Source organism: Netta rufina (assembly GCF_964035555.1).
Source record: "Netta rufina genome assembly, chromosome: 2".
NCBI classification, from domain to species: domain Eukaryota; kingdom Metazoa; phylum Chordata; class Aves; order Anseriformes; family Anatidae; genus Netta; species Netta rufina.
In genome coordinates this window covers 79,574,133-79,581,081 of record NC_140124.1, presented here as the reverse complement: position 1 = coordinate 79,581,081, position 6,949 = coordinate 79,574,133, and positions in this window count along the sequence as shown.

Below are 6,949 nucleotides of genomic sequence, written 5' to 3'. Positions count from 1 at the left end.
TCACCGGCACTTGAGCATTAGCCTGATGTTGATAATGAAGCCAGGGTTTTCTTTCCTGTTTGGTGACCTATTACCAGGCACCGTGCCATGAATTGGCGAGACTCGCTTTTGCTTGGCCCTCCCTCCTCCTCTGCTGCCTCAGCTAATTTAAATCTAAGCTATTCAAGGCAGGGACTTTGCTTTCAAACATGCTCGGTGTCACATGTGGTCTGTAAACTATAAACAGTAATTTCCTCTGACTCATACTGTTGTAGGCAGATGAGTGTCTACAGGTAATTTGCTACAAAAATCTGGGCTGGAGCAGTTGCCTTTTACTACTATTCTACCAAGGTGTCTGCAAGAACCGTAGCAATAACGAGTCAACTAGACGAGGGACTGAGAAAGCTGCTATAAATATCACCATCTCGCACAGGAACTAAGTGAACGTGGTTACAGCTGTGACTTAGGCTCTGGAAGAGTCAAGTGAATTGTTTGCCCGCTAGAAAGCTAGGAAAAAGTTAAAATTCAAACTACAAATGATCATTTCCCTTCTCTCCCCCCCATTTAAAGGCTGGAGCATGGACTGTAGCCAGGAAATTCCTACCTGTCAAGGCTTTTTTTTTTTTTTTTTTTTTTTTTTAAGGTTAGAGAAGCTGGAAAACAACCTGGCTATGTTTTCCAAATGGGCCTTTTTGATGCCAGATGCAATGGCCTGGCTGAGCCTGCGCTCGCTTGGAATTCTGATGTTTTCATGAATTAATCACAGCCACGAATTGCTCTGTGTGCAACCAGACTGCAAAGTGATGGCTCTCTTCCCTTTCTACACCTGCTCTTGTTTTGGTATGGATTTTTTCTTGTTCAGATCCAGCCTTGCTCTGTCTCTGTAATTAAGAAATGTTTTGTTTCACCTGCCTGAAAGCCTCCTGCCAATGGTGCACGTGTCCGCTGCCACAGTGGCCTGATGGCAAAACTTGTGTAGCTGCACAACAGCTTCTGTGTGAGCCACAGGGCCCGCGCCACATGTTCAGCAGACGAGGGGTAGGTGCTGCAAAGCGGTCTTCATTTCTTCAAAGCTTCACTGCTAGCACTGAGAGGTGCACGGTTGTTTGAGGTTTAGATGGGCTCAGTCCAGCCAGGAGCCACCTTCTTGGAGCTTTCACGCTGGTTTTGGATGTACTGACATGGTTCTTCCTGGGCAGTCTTTAAGGGGGAAATGTGCCTGAGGAGAAGTGCACAGGGCGAGAGACGCTGGGCTGTGCTGCAGCTCTACTGTAGCCAGCACAGAGGAGGGAAAAGGACCGGCAAATGACCACCGTAGTGGTGATGTTCTGCACTACAATGGGGTTTCTGGTTCTTCTTACCTGGGGTGTCAGCTGTGAAAAATGTTCTGCCAGCTTTACCGGTATCAGGCTCGTTCTCTTGGGTCTGCACCTAAAGCGTGCTTGTTTCTTTGCAGCCGATACTAGAAATGGGTGATGCTTCCCAGAAGAAGAAAAACAGTTTTGAACAGGATTTTCCTTTTGATCTGAAGTTAATTGGCAATCTGTGCCTGCCTCTTTCCTGTTGTTTTTGATTTTTCTCCACCCCTCCCTTCTTATTTGCCCAAGCAGTTCTCTCAGCTCCTATATTTTTTTTATGTCCAACTTATTCAGTCCTTCACACATTTTTCTCTCAAATGCAAGATAAAGAGCAGTTTCCTTTTAAAAATCCTATTTCAAAGCATATTCCTACATTTCTTCAACTTTTCTACCAAAGCAAGCCTGTATGTAGCAGAACAAAAGCTGGCGTTCTCCCTGATTCTTCCCTTTTTCAAAGCTACAGGGTGTATCTGTACACGCTGGCCTTTTCCAGGCTGTCATCAGGATGGCAACGATCTGTGTCATTAGGGGAAGGAAACAGACTTGGAGAAGTGCAAGCAGCTCTGAAGTACTTGGTAGCAATGGTGAGAAGAGCTTGTAGGTGGTTTCCTTGCATTCGGTGAGCTGTTTTATACTTGTTTCTTGGGTTAGAGGAGAAGTGAGCAAAGCACAAGAGATCTTCTGAATTTCCATTGCATAACAGCAGCTTCTCTGCAGCAGATGCCAAAGATAATGGATCAGGGACTGATAACAAGGGCACGTGTTGTGTAATTTTATCCAAGAAACAAACACCAGTCTCGTGCCAGTGCTGTGTATGTCAAGTGCATTACCTGGAACTGGAAACAGACTTAATTCGTGTCAAAAGATTGAGCAAACCAAGTTCTCTGAATTACTTTGAAGAGAACCTGGCATGAACCTGAAGGAAGTAACTTTAGTTCTTCCAGTATTTTCTTTTAAGAGTGCGGCTACACCGCAAAGGCAATGGGAGAGTACAAAGTTTTACCACAGGGTGCTATGGGGGCAGCCAAGCACCTCTAGAAATGGACAACGTCATCACCAGAGGTAAAAAGATCTCCAGAGCAACGCAGTAGCTTTACAAACATGGAAACTACCTGAGAACATCACTTACAAAAGGTAAGTTTAAAAGAAACCAGAGGCTTGCCAGGACTGCAAATCATTAACTTGTTCTTTTGCAATAAGATTCGGTCATATGGCTGGTAATGCTGGACTGAACGGCTTGAGGAAGCATAACTGGTAGCTTAAGCCAGAACTAGGTCAAACTCCTGGAGTTTGGGACCTGTCAGTCTTCAAAGATTACCTTTGAGGTACCTTTAGCAGAGATTTGGGTGGGAGCAACTTCAAAACCAAATTGCTGAGCAGGAATCAGGTAGGAAGAAAGTACCTGGCCATAAACTGCTGGATGCATAGTTACAAAAATGCTCCATCTGGCTAAAATGTGGGAGTATTCATGAGAATGTGCATCCAGCCAGGTAATAATGATGCTAATGACTCAAAGGCTGCCTCTGAAGAAAAGCAAAATATGATGCAGATAGCACTGAAGCAACGTGATTAGCTTCAGTGGTAATTCCTGAACGACCTAACTGAAACCAGGCAGGAAGGGCCTTCTCCCTCGGCTGTGTATCCGAGAGTAACAATCTGAAAACCTAAAAGCTTAGTGACCAAGGATCTCGTTTCTCCAGATACTGAATTCTGTGTTAAAGCTCTGCCACGGTACTACAAGAAGAGCTTACACCTGGTAGCTGCTGGTCACAGCAGTGGTGGACTTCCTGGAGAGGCAGGCAGGGAGTAAGGAGAGGAAACCCTGGTAATATTTACGTTGCTGTTCTCATGGAAAAAAAATAAAAATTATTACCTATAGGCACCACAGTATTATAAAACAAGGGGATGAGGGGTTCCCGAGATCTGTAAGACTCTCTCCCTTTCCTCTTGTTACTCAGCTTCCCAGCTAACCTGATGCCAGACAGAAGGGAGGTAGGTGCCACCCCCCAGTAAGCTCAGCACTGGCAGCATCCCCTCTTCCCCCCTCCTGAAGCCCAGGGCTCCCTGTTAAAGCACTTCTCTGCTCCCTCGGGACAGCCTTGTGCACTCAGCAGCTCTTCTCTTCCCTGGTGCACCCATTTTAGGATGAAGACCTGCAAAACACAGAGTAAGCTTTCTGGAATTATTTTTTTTTTTTTCCCAAACAACTCGGGGAGGACAAAAATTGGATTTAAACAGCATTTTCAGCAATCTCCTCGTTTCCTGTGTGTTCATCCCGCAATTATTGCAGAAGCTTTGGGAATCTCGTCTGGTAGCCGGCTCTGTAGGCACACACCGCCTGCTTTTGCACCACGGAATCAGCTACCGCCGCCGCCTCTGCTCCAGCAAGCAGCCGTGGCTCAACCTGAGCCCGGGCTCCTACAAGCAGCACCTGCCTGTGCGCTGGCAACCTCAAGCCCCTGGGCCATCAGCCCTGCCTGAGTTCATCGCGATAAGGGCAGGCGGGATAGCTGGAGGCTGCAGAGAGCCCTGGAACCCATCCCTGCTGCAAGCAAGCGCTTCCTGGATGATAGGCTGAGCACGGGAGCACAGGAAAGCTCCTTCTAGGAATGCCCACACCATCATCCCGCCGGCTCTCCGGCAGAAGGGGTACGCAGGGTAAGTTGGCCTGGACAGTGCTGTGGGAGCTGCCTTACCCTGCGATGCGCAGGCAACCCCACCAGCTCGTGATCTCTGCCCGGCACAATGACCAGCACAGAAGCTGTTGTCCAGTGACAGGGGGCTTGCTTGTTTGCCCGGGGAAGCACAGCGAGGCAGGCAACGAGGTGTGATACATAATTCAGTCACCTACTTAAGTCACCACCACGTGCAGGTCATTATTTCTTTCCCGAGTCTTCTCTACTGATGATGTACATTATACAGATCCTCTTCCGATCAAGCACAGCAATTCCTACGTTCCTTTTAGCTCCTCTTCCTCAGGATACAAGGGGTCAAGAAAGCTCATTGACCTCTCACCTAGGTTGCATGCTAAAACCTTCTTTGCAGGAATCCCAAAATTACCAGCATGGCTCTAACCTCCTGTAACCATTAACGCAACAGAGCTCTTAAGAAATGAACATACCACACCTATGCACGTTACAGAAAACAGAGAAGGCTGGAAAATAAAGTTGATTTGGAAAGAGAGAAGAAAAAAAAGAAGTTGTTTTCCTTGGCCGTGGAAGTTTTTCTTTCACCGCTACTTTCTCTGAATGCAGGAGAACTGACTGGCTGGAAATCACATGGAGAAGTCAGCAGCTATATCGCTGTGCAGCCTACACATGCTGGTCTTTTTTCCCTGCTCTTCCTAATCTGAAGATGGCACAACCAGAAAATCCAGCAGATGAGTAGTCGGGCACAATACAAGCAACTCTGTGGGCTGCAACCTTGCTACCTGATCTTCTAAAGCTTTATGTCTTATCTTAAAGCTATCTTAAAACAGGCTCTATTTCTTCTACACATACCTGGTATGTTTTGGGAGCCTTTTTCTTTTGAGAAGATCAAAAGGATGCTTCTGATATCAGCCATTTGTGTTGTAATATTTACCAATTCACTTTTTTTTTTTTTTTCCATGTTTAAAGGGCTATTTTGATTCTTTAGCTCCCACACGTGTTCATACTGAATGACCTCAACCCAAAATATTGTTACTGCCAAAGTCCATTGAAAGATTTAAATCAACAAAATTGAGGAAGCACGGCAGCAGCAGCTCCTATAGGTTGGGTGCTTTCATCTACCTGTAGTTGCTTTCCCTCTCTAAACGCATCGCTGCTGTATTGAAGTTTCTTCTAAAGATTAATTAGCAAAGCAATTAGCATGTTTTATCCATTTTTTTTTCCTCCCCATCCCCAGGGTACATGCATACATTGGTCAGTTTATGCTTTAAAATTACACTTTTTGATGCTACTTATGAAGGTCAGATTAATTAAATATTGCTTTATGCGCAACTGAAGTTTGGACTGGAGAGCACTGACATTTATGTTAGTGTTCAGTTTGCAGTCCTACAGTCATTGAGAAAACAGTTTTATAGTAAACAATTCCCTTGTGCCAGGAATGCATTTCCTTGGCAAATGAGGTCATACAAGATGAACACAAACCAAATAACTCAGGAAGGGGAAAATTTAGTATCTGTTGTCACACGCTGAAATCCCAGACCTCCTGCTATGCATATCCATTGTTGGATTATATGCAGTTCATAAGGTCTTCACCTTTGAATACATTTCCCAGACATAAAATCATGGCACTTTTACTCTCCTCGGAACAAAATGAGAGCAGACACTACCTGGATTGTCAACCACAAGGTTGTAAAAGGGCCCCCTGAACAAAAGGAAAAAACTGTACAGACTTCTTCATAAAATCTACTGAGGGCATTCCATGTTAAACTAGAAGGACTTTTCAAGTGCGTTTAGTAATATGTGATCATAACTGTGACTGATCAGGACCATATCGTGTGTTCGAGGCTTTTAAAGGCCTTGAACGAATACGTTTAATCTCCATTTTACTAGAAATTTACTGCAGAGGATTGCTTTCATCCATGCCCTCGTCTCACATTGATGCAAAGAGTGATATTGTGCCGTATTGTGAAAGATGGATTTATCTCCACCTGCTTTGCTTTATCTCCATACTGCTGACATTTGGGCTTTTAAAGTCTCGCCGTGTTCAGCAGTGGATGTCTATAAATAGCGTCTAGTTATTACCTTATCGATCTCTTGTTTTGTGTTTAATCAACATTATAGTACAGAAGATAGCACACATAGGTTGTCGTGTACGTAAAGAAGGAAACAAATGTATTTGCTGCATTTTTTGGCCTGCATCCTACTTTGACTTCTGCTAACAATGTGATTAATGCCCTGTCTTTTCTTAGACGGACCACTAATCGATTCTCCCCCTTCCGCTGTTGTCATTGCGGCGGCTATCATCTTATTAGGCACGATTCCTTCCTCTCATTTCCTCGTGCCCCTGCAGCACCCTGACGAAGACATGCTGCAGGTCAACCCCATTTCAGGACCAGCTTTCAGGGTTTTTCAGGGTTTCTCTCCCTTTTGCTGCACCACATCCAGCGCCTTCGTCCTCCCCTTGCGAGCCGCCTGCTCCCTGCCCACAGCCCTGTTCCCATGGCCGCCTACTCGCTGCTTCTAATTTCATCCCCGGTGTTATTTTCACACCCTCCTGCACACCTAGCGTTGCCTTGTCCGATCGGTATCTCTCTCTCTTTGTGTACCCTGCTTTCTGAGAGCCAGAACCTGCACCACGTTTAGGGAAACAACATGGGAACAACAGGGAAAAAACTTGAGGGGGGCTCTTTCCAGTCACACCAGAAGCTGAAAGAACTCGAGGGGGGCTGTTCATTTCGGTTAGAAACGGCGAAAGAATGTCGAATGCGGGTGATTATACTGGGTGAATATCTAAGATGTGCGTGTGGCGTTATTTTATTTGGAACAGGGAGGAGGGCAGGGCTCGAGCGCTTCAGCACAGCGGGGGCACTTCCCTCAGCGCCCCCCCCCCCCCCCCCCCCGAGCGTTGGCCGTTAACGGTCGCCAGGCGCCGCGCGCGGGCCTCCCCTCCCGCGGCTCCGCGCG